Source organism: Protopterus annectens, chromosome 2.part0, assembly GCF_019279795.1.
Source record: "Protopterus annectens isolate FY-2018-M chromosome 2.part0, PAN1.0, whole genome shotgun sequence".
NCBI classification, from domain to species: domain Eukaryota; kingdom Metazoa; phylum Chordata; order Ceratodontiformes; family Protopteridae; genus Protopterus; species Protopterus annectens.
In genome coordinates, this window is record NC_056728.1 from 1,577,479,211 (window position 1) to 1,577,499,138 (window position 19,928).

The 19,928-nt window shown below is 41.0% G+C and overlaps 1 protein-coding gene across 1 annotated transcript in view; it reads right to left on the reverse strand.

Moving 5' to 3' along the window:
- The window catches only part of ANKRD50 (ankyrin repeat domain 50), a 944,454-nt gene that overhangs the window by 545,596 nt on the left and 378,930 nt on the right, over positions 1 to 19,928 (reverse strand). The gene's annotated exons all lie outside the window — the stretch shown is intronic.

A 19,928-nucleotide genomic window follows, 5' to 3' on the forward strand; every position in this document is an offset into this window, starting at 1 on the left:
CATGAGAACCACTGGGTGTGGGTAAATTCTGTTAACCACGGAGAGGAGTGGACTGCTACTATTATACAATGACATTAATTAAAAAACTGCTTACCTTCCTTAAATAATGTTACTGTATGATGGGATTTCAGATTTTCCTGCTTCTTGTGTCATTTATAGGACAGCTGATGAATGTACTGTGCATAGGTATGGCATTTACGTCTCACACTTGTATAGTACAACACTGAAATGCATAAGTTAAGACCTACGTTATGATCTCTATCGTACACCTGTACTTTCCACTTCTTCAGTTTTCCAACAAGAAGAAGACAAAGACATGACAAGAAAGCCCCGAAGAAATAAGTGGACTCCCCCCCCCCCCTCAACACACAGTGTACGCGGCTCTGGTGTACAGGTTGGCAATGCTTGATTTTATGACATGTACTCTGGTTGCTCTGTCTAATCAGTACGCAAGTTTTTGAACAGTAATTTTTTTGTATAGTTTTTATCTTGAACGTGTATCCTCAAAAACTGAGAAGCAAAACATAATACTACAAAGTTTAAACATTGTACAAAGAGCATAAACTTAATTTTCATAAACAATCCTGTAAAGTTTGGAAGCATACCCATAGGAGGAAAGAAAGTTGAAGCAAGCTTTATGTAAACATGTGAATGGAAAAAAAAAAAAAAAAAAAAGAGCCACTATAAATGAATAAGGGAAGCGATTTAAGAAGGGAGGCAGTAGACAGCTTAAATAAGAGGGAAGCAATACTGCTCAAACAGAGAGATGGAGATATAGATGGAAATAAAAAGAATAAAGACACAGATGAAGCAAAACTTTGTCTGCATGCTGCAGAACATAGCTTTAAAATGTTACAAGGTAGAAATGATTTGAAAAGAGGGATAATAGAAACCGTAGCCAGTGTGATAGCAAAATACATTCTCCAGGAATACGATGAAGCACACTTGGGTCACAAGTTAACAAACTAACTGTCTGCGTAAAACAAAAGCACATAAATGTATCAGCCAGCAAAATAGCAAAGTCATGTATGATGCAAAGATAAAGACTGACTGCAAAGAAAATGGGAAGCACCACATCTTGAAGGCATATCACCGACAATCATTCTAGCTAACTCTTTGCCCCAAGGTAGCACGTTAAACTTCAGAATGGAAAAGTAAATAAGGCCAGGTAGAGGGTACAGTGGAATACACTTCACATCGGCAGAACAGCCGAACACAGCTAAGAGAAGCAGGCCAGACCAATTTAAACAGCTTCCCTAGTTACCTCCTTTCATGGGACATAAACGGCTTTTCCATAAATCAGGTGGAGTCGTGAATTCACAAGGGTGGGACTTTATAACACTGACTAATATTCCAATGTCCAGTGTAGAGCTTCCAAATGTGAACCCATGAACAGAACAGGCTTCTTCTGCAGATCAGACAGACAACCCACAGAAATTGAGCCGGTAAGCAATAGTCATGCAAACTAAAGTGTGGGCACACCTAGAAACGAAAGAAATGAACAATAGGTAAGGTATAGGGTCTAAAGCATACAACCAATGCACTAGTTAAATCAGAGACCAGAAGACAGGCAGTAATAGAAACCATAAGAAATGGAAAAAAGAACAATAATAACATGGTAATTACAAAAGTGTGCTGTTTTTGTCCTACAGTTTTACAATGTCAGTGAATCAAACAAAGACATTATTCAAATTTAGGATTCTTTACAGTTTATGCCGAAATGCAAAAAGTGCTAAAGGATTCAATAAACTAACAAACCCACAGAAGTCATACTTACACTTCAAGTATAAAAAAATACTCTACTGTAGGTGGAGTCAACGAATTAGCAAGCTCAACCTCTTAGCACAAGAAATCTAGACAAAGCTGAAAATAATAGGGGGACAAAGGCCCCAAAAAAGAGATTTTAAACACTGCACTTATAGAAAGAGAAAGTTGCTAGAGTAGTAGGATTTGTATTAGGTTCATAGGTAGGTACTAGGCTATTGGCCCAAGAGCCTAACTGAGGCCTAAGTAAGCCTCGCCAACAAAGTTCCCTGGTTTATGCCACCCAAGAAAGTTATTTTCTTGTGCCCCTGTCATGCAGGACCACAGAAGTGATCCCGAGGGTATATTTCCTACATCCCGTCCACTCATCAAGATTTTTCTTGAAGAGTGCTAATGAGGAACTTTGCTTGACATAGATGGGTAGCTTGTTCCAGAGTATGGGAAGTCTCTGGGACAGGAATCTATCCCCTCCAGCATGTCCTGTTTATTGCGGTGACAAGGTTTAGGTCCCTAGAGCGTGTAAGTCGGAGGGATTGGGATTTCTTTAGGTGCAGCATGTCCAACAGCTCCGGGTTTGACATAGCTTTATATGTTAGGCAGAGATCACCTCGGAGTAGGCGATATAGTACGGAGTAAAGCTGGATTTTTTTGAGACGGTCAGTGTAGGGCATCTGTTTGAGGCCAGTAATCCTCTTTGTGAGGTACTTCTGTGGCCTTTCCAGCTGCTGCAGATGTCTTGTGAGGTACATTCCAAAAGGGCATTGTACTCCATAATGGGTCTAAAGAGTGTTGAGTAGAGGGGAACAATGACCTCTTTTTTCCTGGATGGGAAGCCTTTTGTGATGAGGTGTGCCACGTAGAAGGATTTCCTGACTACTGTGGTGATGTGATTATCAAAGGAGAGACTACTGTCCACCTGGGTCCCAAAGGTCTCATCACACATTCGGCGTTAAGTAGACTGCCGCCTATGTGGTAGCTCATTGGTACAGAGTTTTTACCAAAGGGGATGACGATGCACTTTTTGGCAATGAGCTTGAGGCCATGCCTCTGACACCAGGCATCTGTCTCAGTGACGTCCTTCTGTAGGATGTCCACATCATTTGGGGACTCGACCATGGCTCCTAGGTTGCAGTCATCTGCAAACTTTGTTAGCCAAAGGCCTTCTGTGTTTGGTATCAACTTCTCTGAAGTACAGGTTCCCAGGACTAAACCCTGTGGTACTCCACTTGTCACTGGTTTGAAGTCAGATTTGGAGTCTGCAACTTTTACAGTGTGGGTTCTGCCAGTAAGCCAGTTGGCAACCCATCTTGTGACATAAACTCACTAAATTAGGTATAAATCCTTATCTATAATTCCAGAATGGGGGATGGTGTCAAAAGCCTTGGCGAGGTCAAGATAGGCTGTGTGAACTACCTGACCCACATCTACAGCTTTGGTGACTGCCTCAAAGAAGTCGATCAGGTTCAGAAGGCATGATCTGCCTTTCACAAACCCAAACTGGGTGGGGGTCCAGAGTTTGGAGGTTACCAATGTCTTTGTTTACGAGTTTCATTCCATGGCCTTACAGACCAGGCTCATCAGGCTAATAGGGTGATAGTTCCCGGGATCAGTGGTAGCTCCTCCTTTGTGGAGTGGGAAAACTGTTGCTGTGCACCATTTCAGTGGGCACAAAGCCTGATGTGAGGCTATGATTGAACATGGTGCTTAGTTGGGGAGCCAGTTTGTTCTAAAGTTCATGTAAAACGCAGCCTGGGATGTTGTCCTGTCCCATGGATGCTGTGTTTTTGGCTTTAGAGTGTGCAGCTTTTACCTGCACAGTTGTGATTACAGGGACTCTGCACTCTTCCTGTATAGATATGGGCCCTTTAGGGGGGTGAGAGGGGAGTAAAGTTAGCACTGAACCTATCTGCCAGGATGTTGGCAATATCAGTTGTTTCTGTAATTTTCATGCCGTTAGGCTGTAACTCAGAGCAGATCTGGGTGTTGCCATTGAGATTCTTGACATAGCTATAGAATGCTTTGTGGCTGTCCTTAGAATCAGTGGTGATTTTGTTTTCCTAGCTAGCTTTGGAGGATCTTATAAGGGATCTTAGTTTCTTACTGAGGCTGACCAGGGAGCTCTTCCACTCATGGGATTTTACTCTCTTTTGCAACAGTTTCTTACTTCTGTTGTACAGTTTGTTTATGGCAGGGGACCACCAGATTGGCTTCCTTATTTTGGAGGATAGCGTTTTGGTTCTGTTTGGGATAGCACGATCCATGACTCGTGTAAGTGCTTATAGAGTGCATTTGTGTAGGATTCAGCAGTCATAACTGTATTGTCCATCTGCATGGGTGTCATGAAGTTCACCAATCTGTGTTAAGAAGCATGAAGTTGGCTTTGGAGAAATTTTTTACCATGGTTTCCTTAATGATGGGGGGGGGGGGGTGGATATCTAGGGTGATTAGCTTATGGTCGGATCTGACCAACGAGGAGTTGACTTCATGTGTGCAACACCGGTCACTCATGTTGGTAATGACAAGGTCTAGGATACTGTTGCCCCTGGTGGGGGTGTGGATAAATTGATCCAGAGCATTGGAATTTATGAATTCCAGAAAGCGTTGATCGAAGGAGTTGGTACATGAGTAGTTTTCCCAGTTAATGGTGGAGTAGTTGAAAAATCGCCCATTATTAGGGTGTTTGGTTGAACCCTAATATTCTCCAGTATATCAAGAAAAAAGGAATGGGAATTCTGGGGCATGGTGGGGGATCTGTAGCAAGCTACAATTTGGATTGCAGTTTTGCCCAGAGTTAGTTGCACTTGGATAACCTCGGATGCATTATGCTGAGCAACTAGCCTGGAGGTGTGGATATCCTTAATGAATATGGACAATGCCTTTGGTGTTTCGGTCCAGGTTAGATGGCCGAAAAGTGTGGTATGAGTTATAGCCTGGTAATGTAGGGGTGGACTCTGCAGCCTTGAACCAGGTCTCAGTCATTGTACAGATATCGATGTTCTCCATTTTAAGGAGTGCCTCGAGGGAGTGCATTTTGAGATTTAGACTTCTAGCATTTTATTGCATTACCCTCAGTTTTTGTTTGCCTGTTCCTGTTACAGTGGTGAATTTGTCATTTGAACCTTGCCTAAAAAAGGCACTACAGGAGTGGCAAGAGCCTTAGCCAGTATCCGAAATCCCAGGGGTGACAGGGTGCAGGCCATCTCTGGCAAAGCATCGTGGTCTGTTGACCATGTCGTCCCAGGAAGACAGATACTGGATCCCCTTAGAATGACACCAGAAGCTTAGCCAATTGTTGAAGTCAATCATTTTGTCCTTGTGCTGTAGTATCATTCTGGGCGATGGCAGGATGCTACTCAGGGCTATGGTCATACCTGCCTGGGCTACAAGATCGGAGAGCTCTTCCATGTCTCTTTTCATGTAGCCCAGGGAGGTACGTCTCAGGTCGTTCACACCAACATGGACAATGACAAAGTCATATTTGTACTTGTTGTGGAGTGACCTCAGTGCATGGTTAGCATGCATTTTCTCAAAGATATGAAGTCTGAAACTCAGATGTCTGTCATTATTTGCTGACTTCAATGCTCAGTGATTTACAAGAAAACCATAATTTTTTATGAGAAATAGACCAAAAACAGGAGCAAAGATCTGGACAAGCTGGTCTGTTGAGAGGTAAAGGTTACATCACTGCATAAAGCATAATGTTAACAGCTAGTATTACCTTCTTAACTAGAAAATATTTAATGCACATCCTAAAATGAAATTAAGTATTGCCATAAGTTTTTGGTAACAGTGGAAGATGCACCTTTCAGGATGTGTCCCGAGTGTAAGGTACATCACCATTAGGAGGACAGCTGCATGAAACACGGAATACAAAATACAGACTGATCTTTAAACTGGACCCCAAACAAAATGTGGACAGAACATAGACCTGGCCAATTGAAAACAGCAGCTGAACATCCAACAAGGCATCCTATCTGTGTGCCACTGAGTTCATTAATGTTGCTAATACTATGTAAACTACTAAAGAATATGATCCTTTTTTAGGCTGGTACCCACACTCTGGTACAACACCACACACATACAGAACTGAATGACAGGAGCAAATGAAAGGATTCCTACTCTTAATAGTCCTTCTCAATCAAACCTCTAGTAGGTCACATGGCCAACAGCTGAATAAGTCTGACCAAAAGATGGCAAGTCAGAAAAAAAAAAAAACACTCCAGGACACGCTTGCCAACCTTCACAGAACACCACAAAAGCACTTTCTTTATGGGAACCATTACTACAAGACAATTACAGAATAGCCAAGAACTAAGTGAGAAGCTCCCTTATTCAGCTGTCACTTTAATCACGGGCCCCATTTATTGGTCCTCTCCCCAATAGATCATTTAATATAAAAATATCCTTTAAGGCTGTTGAAAAACAATGTGAAGAGCTAAGAATGTGCTAGAAGGGCATTGAGAAAGATGCTAATGAACTGCAAAAGGACAGCAAAGAGAAAAAATGGGGTTAACTCTAACTGCTTTATTCTGTAAAACCACTGCAGTTATACGGCTTATACAAGATTTCAAAAAATGAAGACCACCATTTGTTTGCTTTGTAAAATATTCCATCTCGTATAGATGATATGCCAACTATTTTCAGTTTCTAGAAATGCTAACAAAAGAACTTTCATAGTTAGAAAACTTAAAACTTTCTTGAGTTCTTCTGTGTATTACTTAAGTACTGTAAACATTTTCAGAAACTGTATGTCAGTTTTGCTGGTATTTCTCAGAAAATAAGTCTCAAAATAAGCTATATTACTACTATATCAGTAATCCAAAGAAAATGAGCACCAATTTGCAGCTTTACAATTACAGGCAGAAATTATTAGGATAAGCTGAATCTAGGTGGATGTAGCCTGGGTCATAAGCCTAATACTAGAGTGTCTAGTTTTCTATCTGCTGCAAATCAACTGTACCTGTAGACAGACAGCCCCAAATCACAAACAAGCAGAGATTTCTAAAAAGAAAAGGCTGGTAATGAAAAAAAAAATATATGTATATATATATATATATACATATATATACATATATATATATATATATATATATATATGTACATATATATATATATATATATATATATATATATATGCAGTATGAAAAGTCACCATTCAAAGATGTAGACTTTTTTTTTTCTTTTTTAAGTGGAATACCTTAAAGGGGGTGGCCACGGTGGTGCAGTGGTTAGCATTGCTGCCTCACAGCAAGAGGTTCTCCGGTTCGATCCTCGGCTGGGGTGCCTTCTGTGCGGAGTCTGCATGTCCTCCCTGTGGGTGCTCCGGTTTCCTCCCACATCCCAAAGACATGCTGCAGGTGGATTGGACACTCTAAATTGGCCCTAGGTGTGCATGTGAGTGTGCCTTCTGTGGAAGGCTGGGCGCCGGGCTGGCAACTCGACACCGTAAAACTCCACTGCCAATTACTGTGCGGACAAGGTGATCCGCTGTGGCGACCCCTAACCGGGAAAAGCCGAAAGAAGAAGAAGAAGAAGTGGAATACCTTAAAGGAAGACAGAACTTAATCCAGGTAGTCAAACAAATAGATGATGAATTTCAATTGAAATGATGTCTGGAAGTCTGAAGCAAAACACAGTGAAGCATCTGACTCACAGAAAGTTACTAAAAGGGAATCTTATGTATGTTAAGACTTGAGGCAGAACCAGAATGCTGACTGTACATCTGCTAAACGATGACGATGCTGGTTGATGGCCAGTATAGGAGGATATGATATAGGCAAAAAGTAAAGTACAGTTTTGTACCTACCATAAATGTAGATGTTCGAGTGGTTATGCTGCTGCAGTCATCACACTTGGGCAGTACTTGCTTACTCAGTTAAAACAGAAAATGATCCCTCAAGATCCCTCAAACAGATCAACTAGATTTCAAAGGGATGCAGGATTTGTTGCATGCAGCAGAACAAGTGGGAAAACATACCTTGCAGTGTGGTTTTGATTCTTTGGAGGCCTCATGTAGAGCAGCGGTCACAGGGTCTGTAATACGTAGACATGCTTGGCTAAAAGAGCAGACCTTACCAGAACATGTCAAAGCAAAGTTACTGGATGCTCCACTGCAAAAGGATGCGTTATTTGGTGTCAAAGCAGAGGAAGTTTTAAAGAAAATGGAAGAAAAGCAAAATCAATGCAAACAGTTAAAGATTTTTTTACAGGTGCAACCTCCTCGCTTCAGCAGAAACTGGCCATCAAAAAACTGGTCCTTTCCTGCTTCAGACAGACCCCAAAGGGGCAGGTACAGATGCCCTAGGGGCAGAGGCCAGGCACAAGGTACCTTCAGGCCTAGACAATGGCAAACAACTCAAAGAGGGGGAGACGACAGATCTCAACCCTTCAGAAAACAAACACAATGACTTTCCTCTTCGCCTGCCAAGCAAAATTGCCCAGGAAGCACCTCTAGGAGGAAAACTGGCTCTTTTTCCACAAAATTGGCACATCATAACAAAGGACAAATGGGTTCTGGATATTATTACCCGAGGCTACAGATTTCATTTTCACACTTTACCACGGATGAGAGGCATGCCAAATCTGCCAACAAACCAATGGGCAGAGGCACAAAAGCAAATTTCAGCTCTCATGAACATGAAAGCAATTCAAAAGGTACCTGCAAAAGAGCAAGGTCAAGGATTTTACTCAAGACTGTTTCTAGTACCAAGAAAGGACAAAGCCTGGAGACCCATCTTAGACCTTTCAATTCTAAACACGTACCTGGACATTCCCAAATTCAAAATGCTCACACTACAGCAGCTTCTTCCCATGCTGGGCAAGGAGTCTTGGCTGGTAACGTTGGACCTCCAAGAGGCATACCTGCATGTCCCTATCAGACAAGATTGCAGAAAATACCTCAGATTTTTGGCAGGCACAATGCATTATCAATTCTCTGCATTGCCCTTTGGCTTATCTACTGCGCCCAGAGTATTCACGAAATGCCTGGCATCAGTAATTGCATACTGCAGACGAGGAATACAAATTTATCCATATCTGGACGACTGCCTGATCCAAGCGGACAGCAAAGACATCCTACGACAGCATCTGGCATTTGTAACAAAGTTGCTAAGTTGCCTAGGGTACACAGTAAACAAAAAGAAGTCAAAACTAATACCCTCACAAGAAATAATTTTCCTGGGTGCCAGCTTGAATACAACGGCCCAGATGACTTACCTCATGCCAGACAAGCAAAAACAACTGGCTCAGTACTTCAAAAAGATGGCAACTTCTATCCAGCTCACTTCAAGGAAATTCCAGCAGGCATTGGGGTACATGGCATCCTGCATTCAACTAATTGCATATGCAAGGCTGCATATGAGAAACCTACAATGGTACCTAAAAAGTGCATGGTCCCAACACAGACACAGCCTCGAAGCAAGTATAACTCTCATTCCCTGCCTTCAGAAAGAGTTTCTATGGTGGGCTCAAGCATGCCAAGCAAACAAGGGCCTTCCTTTTGTCTCACCTCCAGCAAACCAAACCTTGACAACAGATTCATCAGACTAAGCCTTGGGTGCACACATGGCAGGACAATGCATTCAGGGCAAATGGTCTGCAAACCAAAGGCAACTACACATCAATCAAAAGGAGATGCTAGCTGTAAAAAATGCACTAACAGCCTTCAAGGACCTCTTGCATCCAGGACAACTTCTAATAAGGACGGACAACACCACAGTTATGTGGTACATAAACAAACAAGGAGGAACACACTCCTACCCACTATGCAAACAGGCAATGGACTTGTGGAACACAGCATTAACTTACCAAGTACAACTGCAAGCACAATTCCTGCCAGGAAAGGAGAACATATTGGCAGACGAATTAAGCAGAAATTTGACAGACCCTCACGAGTGGAGACTACACCCACAAGTATTCTCAATGATAACTCAAAGGTGGGGACCACCAGACATAGATCTGTTTGTCTCAACCAACAATTGCCAGGCAATTTTGCTTGGCAGGCGAAGAGGAAAGTCATTGAGTTTGTTTTCTGAAGGGTTGAGATCTGTCGTCTCCCCCTCTTTGAGTTGCTGTTTGCCATTGTCTAGGCCTGAAGGTACCTTGTGCCTGGCCTCTGCCCCTAGGGCATCTGTACCTGCCCCTTTGGGGTCTGTCTGAAGCAGGAAAGGACTAGTTTTTTGATGGCCAGTTTATGCTGAAGCGAGGAGGTTGCACCTGTAAAAAATCTTTAACTGTGTGCATTGATTTTGCCTTTTCTTCCATTTTCTTTAAAACTTCCTCTGCTTTGACACCAAATAACGCATCCTTTTGCAGTGGAGCATTCAATAACTTTGCTTTGACATGTTCTGGTAAGGTCTGCTCTTTTAGCCAAGCATGTCTACGTATTACAGACCCTGTGACCGCTGCTCTACATGAGGCCTCCAAAGAATCAAAACCACACTGCAAGGTATGTTTTCCCACTTGTTCTGCTGCATGCAACAAATCCTGCATACCTTTGAAATCTAGTTGATCTGTTTGAGGGATCATTTTCTGTTTTAACTGAGTAAGCAAGTACTGCCCAAGTGTGATGACTGCAGCAGCATAGCATGATGAACATCTATAATTATTGGTAACGTAACAGAGTGATCATGACAACTAAAACAAAATGCAGCTGGGAGGTTTTCTGTCACTCATACAGTCCAGCAAAACACTGCTGTCAAACAGTAATCATGAAAAGTACAGTGAAGTAAGTAGCAGTGTTATGTGAACCAACAGGCTACCTTACAAACATGCCAGTGAGCAGGACAAAGGCCTATACGTGACTATTCAGCATTTTATGGGTGTCATGGAATAAATATACTTGACAAATGACATCTGCTTTAAAATAATGACAAACAGGACACTCCACAAGCAGATCAGAGGAACTGGCCAGCACCAAACAGTGAGGCTGATTGCTGTTTGTCCCTGGTCAGTGGCTGCTCGTGCTACTGGACTGCAGGACTGCAGCCCCCCCAGCTGCAAAGAGAAAAAAAAATAATTTAGTGTCCATTTAACTCAGACTGCTGTGAAAATGTCCGGACCACTAATTTAGAGTGTCTGGACTGTTTCCCAACTTAGACTGCTGTAAAAAAAAAAAAAAAAAAAAAAAATTACAGGAAGTGTCCGTTTCCCAAACTCGGACTGGTTAAATAGCAGTCCAGATTGGGAAACTGCAGATGCCCCAGAAGTCTACTGCATAGACCGGAAGGGGATCAGACTGCAACATCTGCAGGCTGGATAACTGTAAGCCTGTAGTTGCTCTCAAGGGACCTAGATACTCTTGAAGGACCTTACTGGGACGCTATTTACTTATAGAGTCTGTGTGTGTGTGTGTGTGTGTATGTGTGTGAAATGCCCCACTTAAATATACCTGGTGGCTAGAGGCAGGCTCAAACTCTGTACCTTGGATGCAGATAGCAAGAGCCTGAATTCCCTACCCACCACCACTTGTGAAAATATTTCGGATTTTTGCCTCATATTTTTGTTCTGTTCTGTTCCTCATAAAATCTGTGGTTTTCTGAATTTTAATTAACTAAATAATGATAGATGTCTGAATTTCAGACTTCATATTCTTCAGAAGGTACATGGTAACAGAAAACCTTTTATTCTATCAATTTTCTAAGCTTAGAATATCAATATTTGAAATTTGTCCCTATTTTGGGGCTGTATTCCCCCATTATTCGCTTTGTCCAGGTTTTTTGTGCTAAGAGGTTGAGAGCTATGGTGAGAACTGAATTCACTGAATATGTTTGAGGGCTGTGTTCGCCCGTTATTCGCTTTGTCCAGGTGTCTTATGCTAAGAGTTTGGAGCTATGGTGAGAACTGAATTCAGTAAATGATAGCCATTTAAGTTTCAGTCTTCCTATCTTTGCAGGAACAGCTAATTTGGCATAGTAGTATGTTCCTCTGACTGTAGTGCACAGGTCCTGGGTTCAACACTTGGCAGTGAAATGCATGGTGGTAACACAGCATTTTACTCTAGCAACTTTCCAAGATTATACAAGCAATGTTTAAAATGTGCCCTTGTTTTTTGGGCTTTTGCCCCTCCCCCACAATAAATTTTGGCTTTTTCCAGATTTCTTGTGCTGCAAAGTTGAGAGATACAGTTGAGTGTCGAGTGGATTTTACAAGGAGCTGAGAGTTTCAAGGGAACAGAAGTTTAATGCTATATGCAGAGTCTGCTTGCTTTGTTAATAGCACAACAGGTAGTGTACTTGCTTTTGATGCAGAAGGCTGTAGGTTCTACTCCCACAGTATGTAGATGCATTGCTGATACTGTACTGTGTTATACTTTTAAAGGGGGTGGATGCTGCAGTCCTGAGAATATCCTCTTTGGCGGAGATACCTAGTAACTATGAACCTGTTATCAGTTTGCCATTCAGTCCCTATTGCAATATTACTAGCTTATCTTTTTTTTAGTGTAACATAGGCAATGTATTCATCAAGGGCAACAGGCACTTTATTTGTAGATGAAACAATGAAATATAAAGTTGTTTGCTAGCAGCAACCTCTTCATTAGTTGCAGATCTCTTTAATGTGGAATTATTTAGATAACTGGTGGACTGCAGAAGTTTGAGTAGACTTTTACGATGGAAATGTTCTGAATTGGGCACTTTTGTCATTATTGGTGCATCCATTTTATTTCATTGTTTACTGGAAAAATGTTCAAAACAATATATTTAAAACGCCGTTTAACAACGGTACTGTATTATACAATATAATTTAATACAGTCGTGAAGGTGTATCAAGGAACAGATGTATGTTTCGTGTGCAAGGGGCCTATGATTTGAAAATAGGCCAAAGTTAATCTATCTGCTACTGGCCAGATGTATTTTCTTTGAATGTGGGTTTCAATGCTATTTCAATGAATGTGAGTTTCAAGGGCAAAGAAGTTTTAATGCTAAGTCTATTTTCGTTGTGAGACTGCATTGCTTCGTTTAGCAGATGTCTATTAGTGTTTGTGCTGTAAAATGTAAAATAAAACTTTTAAATGAAATCCAAATCATCGTAGAAGTAAAGCAATATGCACATTACAGTGTTTACGGTACATGGAGTGAAACAGCCAAGTAATGGGACATTGGAATGGCTGCAGGGGGAGGCCCCATTTGACCATGATTTTGTGAAGGGGGAAAGGCGGCAAACTCAGACAGCCCCAGCTGAACTATACCTCTCAAATGTCCAGATTTTCACAGAATAAATAATGTTTTGCTTATTTTGGTTTATTCCTCATAAAATTTGCGGTTTTCTGGAAAATCATTTAGGAATAAAGTCACTAAATAATGACATACATTTGAGTTTCAGACTTCATACCCTTCAGAAAAATTATTACTAAAGCAAGACCTGTTATTATATCAACTGTCTAAGTTTATACGAGTGTAATTTTTAGTACTGTTTGTATGTTCCCCCAATGCATTTGGCCTTGTCCAGATTTCCTGCATTAAGAGGTTGAGAAGTACACACAAATAAATCGCTTTATAGAATTAGGTATATCCAAACCTCTCAGCTGTCCCCGATTTTGGCTCAAAATGTTGCTCTCCCCTAATAATCCCTCCACAAAATGGCAATTTTGGAAGAAAACATGAAGGGTTTACAATTAATAAATAATTGTAATGATTGGCAGTATAGATTAGTTTTATTTCAGAAATGCATGTAGATTCTCTTACTTTGTCAGCTGCTCAACTTAACAGTACTAATATTAAAAAAAATAAAAAAGTGTCCCTTCTTTGACAGGTTCCCACCTGTGTTGTGTGGCTGTTTTATATTTTTGCATCACGCTTTTGGTCTGTTTTTCATAAAATTGTGGTTTTCTGGCAAATAATCATTAAAGATTGAAGTTAGAAAATAATGACAGACTTTTGAGTTTCAGATTTCATACCCTCCAGTACATTCATACTGATGCAAGATCTACTATTCCATTATCTTTCTAAGTTTATAAGAGCAATATTTAAAACTTGTCTTTATTTTTGAGCCTCTGTCTCACTTCTATTTATGGGTTTGTCCAGATTTCTTGCTCTGAGATTGAGAAGTATGACAAATGTGTCAGAGTCATCACCATCAGCCAGAGACATTTCAAATTGTGACATACTTGTTGTACCCCACACCCCCATGTAGTGACTCTGGATGTGTCCAAGCAAGGCAAGGAGCAGTTATGCAGCGTAAGTATGCAGAGTATCCCCCATCCAAGGTAGAAACAAGTACTACAGTGGCTTTTCATCTGTCCTTGATTTTGCAGAATGTTCTGGTTTTCTGTCATATTTTTATACTGTTGATTTATGCCTATTATTATTCAGAAAATGCATGTTGTTGCAGTGCCTGTTGCCCTGTGTTTAAGCAGCAATGCTTTAATGGCCATTAGGTAAGCTTGTCTGAGATTGTAAGATGCAAGTAAGCTTTAATAAGCATACTGTTAAAGAATTACCAACACTAAAAGCCTTTTTTGTTGTTGACATGCAGATAATATTTACATAACTACATAACTTATAAGCCTTAGTTGTTGAAATGCATATGGCAGTATCTGCAAAAAAAGGACAGGATTACAGTACTTTCAGACGCTTGTTACATTTGTTGGAGACTTGCAGTTATCTTTGCAGGCTTTACCCATAAACTAAACAGAATGGCAATCTATCATGTGTGGTCCATAACCTTTGCAATAATCCTTTAAGCAATGTATCTTGAACTTGTTTCTTGTTTGCTATTCATTTTTCACTATGATCATGTTTTCCCCATGAAACAAGTAGATAGTTGTTGTCTGGCAGCAGGTCTTTTTGGGATAAAAAAACTTTTACAAGTGGGGATTATCACAGAGATTGCTACTTTCAGCATGTTACTTGGTACTTTTATAAAGCTGAATATAAATTATAATTAGAACTGCAGTGCAAGGAGAAGTGGTTTGAGTTGAGTGCTGCTTGTTTTTTTACACTTGATTTTGACTGGCATTCCAGTAATGGATTTAAAAAGTAATTTATTTTTTCATGCCTGACAACCTTTTTGTTTCCAGCTAGATATTAAGTAAGCGGTCATGTAGCCAATGCATTATTTTTTTTTTCTTCTACACTTCATTTTGTCCTGATTCGACTCTCATAATGAGTTTGCACCCACAGCAGCATACAACAGTCTCAGTTTTTGTGGTTTTGAGCATAGCGCCACTCCTTTCTAGTTGGCCACACCTCCTCCATTGGCCCCACCCATTCATCCATCTCCTGGAGCCCCCCTTTGATTTGAAGTCACCAGCCACCCACTGGCCCTGGTACATATTCTGTTTGATTTTACATGCTATTTAATGTACTTATTACCACATACAAACCAATTCTGACTGGTTGTTTCCACTGATACTTCCTACGAACATCTCATATGGGCTTCACTAGAGGAGCAGATTTAATTAACGTGTCAGAAAATTGAAGTCAGAACAATCAAATTACTTTCTTGTAAAGAAAATGTATTCTTGTACATAACATACTAAAGATGTACAGTTGCACTTTCTTATTCATTTTATATTGAAGCCCTCTTCGCTTCTCTAGGTATATCACTACTATGAAGATGATTAAATCGTGGCTCAGTGTAAATGAACAGGGCAGTGTTGGTGGTGAAACAGGCAGCCCACTCGTCTTTGTTACAGAAGGCTGCAGGCTCTAGTCTCACACCAGGTAGATGGACTACTAACATATAGCATGGGAGGAGCTGCAATCCTGAATATGTCATCCTTTGGATGAGATGTTAAACAGATGCCTTCTCTGCTTGAGCTGGTGGAAGAAAAAGATCCCACAGCACTTATTGAAAAGAGAAGGGGAAGTTCCCCAATGCCCTAGCCAAATTTCCCATAGTAGTATAAATACTGCCTCCGGTCCCCCCTGAAAAGAGTGGGACTAACCCGGTGAACAAAATTTAAATAAAACCAAGCAATTAAAAACTGATATTACACTGAAAAGCTATGGTAAACACCACTGTCTGTGTAAATGGCTATTGCAATAAGAGGAGGAACATGGAGAATGCTGACATTACCTTTTGTCTATACTATCTGATGAGGTTAACACTACAGTTTCCAATGTACATGCACCTCAAGATGCAGCCATCTTATGCATGGTACCAGCTATAAATTCTGATACTAGGACTAAAATGTCCTAAATGAATTTACTCATATTTTGACTTTGAAACTGTCCAATAGAAATGGAAAAGAATGAAGCTTGTTGAATACCAATACTTCTCCACCCTGATTTGAATTTTAAAATGACCCACTGAGAGAAGCACCAGCCAAGTAACATTCAAAATTTGTGCTTAAAATCTTGTTAACTTCCTAAGTAAATGCAGGTCATAGCTTTAACTCCTTCAGAAAACCCCAAGACCATTTAATCCCTACCTTAGCTAAATGGAATTCTTTATCTGAGTAAGCCAAATTCTAGAGCATTGTGCCTTGTATAACAGGTAATGCAGAAAAGGGTGCAACACTAAAGTAGAAAAGGAAGTAAAGAAAACAATGTCAGAATCCCGAGAAGCTGGAGGCTGTTAGTGCACATGTTGCTGCATAGCCTTTTCTGCCATACAAGAATACAAATTAATGTACGAGTTAACTGAGAACGAAGCAATATTCAAAAACACAGACACGACTTGTATTCCCCTTATTGGTGATTTAATTATACTATCATCATCATGGGTATATCAATTTTTTTAATTATATGTCCGTCTATGACATGTATCAAAAATATATGTGAATCTTTGGGATATGAGAACACAAATTATCTTCCAGTAAAACAGAAGTAAGGGATAAAGTATTCTAAGTTACTCCTTTGAGCAGATACATTCTGAACACTTGTTCAATTTGCTAACACTTTCTAATACTCAAACAAGAAAGTCCTGTATAATACAAGAAATATGCATTCAGAACAATGTGTGACACCACAAATATTAACTTAATAAACTCTTAGTACTTCACTATCACACTTCCTGCCCTCTTACAAGCACGTCATTGACACCAACAGTTTAGTTACAGAAAGTGCAACAGTACCTAGTTCAACATTTACAACCTTGGCCAAAATAAATGGTACCACTGTTTTCTTCTGTGTGTATGCTTGTCTATGTATACATATGAACACAGTCACTGGTTCATTCAGACCTTTCTAATACTAAAGCCTAGTACATATGACTCGCCAACAAAAAACAAAACAGCCTGTAACTTCCTGAATATAAACCAAAAAAGTAACTTCTGTACTTTTTCTGATATCATTATGATCAGGTACAGTTGTACGTTTTTTCACTACCTTCACAAAGAATATGAAAATCACAATTACCAACACTTTGGCAAACCCAGCCCCTCACTCTGATGATGGTATACATATATAACACTTAAATGGGTTCGGCCTACTACTCAGAAAGAGTCAGGTCCATATATACCCTACCATTTTTGCTCCAACTCTTCTGGTTATTTACACAAACACACAAAGATATATATATATATATATATATATATATATATATATATATATATATATATATATTGATATACTTCCATATACGTCATGTACACACAAACACACAATAGTGAAATAGTGACATTTGCAAGTTATCAGTTCTGGTATTTTCAAACCAAGTCAGCAAACAGGTTTGGAATCTGCTTGGCTCGGTGGTGGCCAATAATGGCAACCATCCTATTCTTCCAAGCTTGTTTCATCCTTTCCAATACATGTCAGCTAGATGAGGCTTCAGAAAGTCTGCAGCTCTCTTATAGTGCAGTATGTTTTGCTAAAATCTATAGCGGTACAAGTACTACAGCAAAGGAATAACACAAAGTAGGTGCTGGGCAAAAACAGTGGAAATCCATTTGGAAGGGAAGCCTGCACACAGACTCTGTGTGCCTACCAAGACATGCACATCTTTTCTGCTTTACAGCTTTCTGCATAGTTGCATCTCCTGAAAGCCCAATGGTAATTCTGAAACATTCTACACAACCATGTGTAATACTACGATAGTTATAAAGACAAGAGGTGCATGCTACTTTTTTGGGGTATTTGTGAACAACTCTTGAGTGGGAAGAGGAGGATGCAAAGGAAGGCCTGGGTTCAGGAAAATCTGCTTAATCCACTTTTGAGACAAGGGAGAAGTGGAACCAAACTCCACTGGATGTGCATGCTGCATCCAAACTGATTTCAGGTACCACTGAAACTTCCTGAGGAAGAATAAGAGGAAACAAGGTATGCAAGGACAGCATGGGGAAGGTAGGAACTTTCAGAAAGGTATTGAGTTGAGAAAGATCCAGAACGGGTCTCCACGGGCTGTCCTTTCTGGGTATGAGAAACATCCTGGAGTAAAACCCTCCTCCACTGTGGTGCACAGGAACTTCTTGAATTGCTCTGTGGTGTAGCAACTCCTGAAGCACCTGTGGAAATAGATGCAGTTGGTCTTGAGGTGGTTGTGGAATACCCATGAATGGAGGAAGAGTTTTCCAGACCATGAAGTACCCTTGTTTGATAATGGAAAGAACCCATGAGTCTTGAGTAATAGTTTCCCAAACTGGAAGAATCAGATACAGAAAAAAAGGAACAAGAATAAAATGAATGTGGTAGTCACAGGCTACCTGGCTTGTCTGGAAAGGGCTGCTTCTGGCCAGGAAATGGCTGAGAGGGCTTAGACTGAGGAGCTCTCCTACCTCCCATTTTGATATTAGAAGTGGGCAGGTGAGTTTGTTTTCTAAGAAAGAAAGTCTTTTAGGGATAATTCTTCTGAAATTTGGGAACATGTGAAACAAATATATATGTTTTAAGCCCTGTAGTTCCTTGCCTTTCTCCTGCAAAGATTTAAACAAATCTGCAGCTGCAAGCTTAAACAAAACACTGTCATCTAAAGGAGCATTCATTAATTTTCCTTTGATATCATCTGTTAGTGGTTGAAGCATCAACCAAGAATACCTCCTAAGAACAGATCCAGATGCAGCTGCCCTGAAAGATAGTTCTGCTGCATTTAATGGAATTTCCAGCTAACTGAAAAGAAGCTCCTAAAAGAGACATCAGCTGAGTTTTAACATCAGAGCCTGGGAGGTGAGAAGCTGCTTGAGAGGCTTGAGAAAGAGGAGCCAAAGCATATCTGATCATATGGCTTTGGTAATTTATACCATGGAAAGTTAAGCCCCGGGATTCATGAACCTTGCGCCAGGCGCCCGCATAGCGTTGGCGTTATAACGCCAAATATGGCTGCTGAGCGATTCAGGTATGAATGAATTCCACGTGCACTACCGGGCGGCGCCGGACCGCCTCCGCCCGGCGTAGGTATGCAAAACACACTGTGTGCGGTATTGCACCATGCAAATGAGGGCAATAGCGATCCACAAGTGGCGCAGGCGAAGCGTAGGGGCACGGAAATGTAAACAAAAAAAAACGGTTTACATTTACCCAAACATACCGGAGGAGTAACGGAAGGCTGTCAAAGTCAGGTATCATATAGGTGCAATATGCCAATGTGGAAAGGCACCGAGAATGTCCAAAGAAAATATGCACAAAATGTAAAAATGACATAAATGGCACGACGTAGAAAGAACAGCAGACCCCGGGATGTGTGCACAGAAGTTGTAAAGCAATGAAATAATATGATAATGTCCGAAAAGAGCATTAGAACACAAATCAGCTGCACAGCCACCACACACCATAGTATGTATGTAAAGCTGCAACCCCAGCGCAATGGTTGTCAAGGAGTGGAGGCGGTGTCCGCGCCGTAACCAGGTATTAGTAGTCAATTCCATGCAAATGAGGCAGATAATAGTGAATCGCAAAAACGGCGCCAGCGTAAGGATGGAGCAAACGGCGAGCGGTACTACACCGAGGAGTGGCCTACACCAGATACACGCCAACCACACAGGGGTGTGCCACCGTAGGAGGAAGGATATTGAGGACAGCAAATCTGGGCTGTACAATGCACATCACAACATCATGACTGGCGTGTTAGGAAATAGATGCGCTGACAGCACCCCATGCGCGCACAAATGCACGTGCACGAGGACGACCACCCTCCCGAAACCAGTCATGTGACGGCCTCACCGGCAACAACCAGGGATATAGGAAGGTAATGCTGAGAATACGAGGAAATGCGGAAGCAGTGTAAATGTATCCGTAACGAGCAATTAACACCAATCAATGCAGGAAGGGCAAACGCCGGCAGCTGATAAG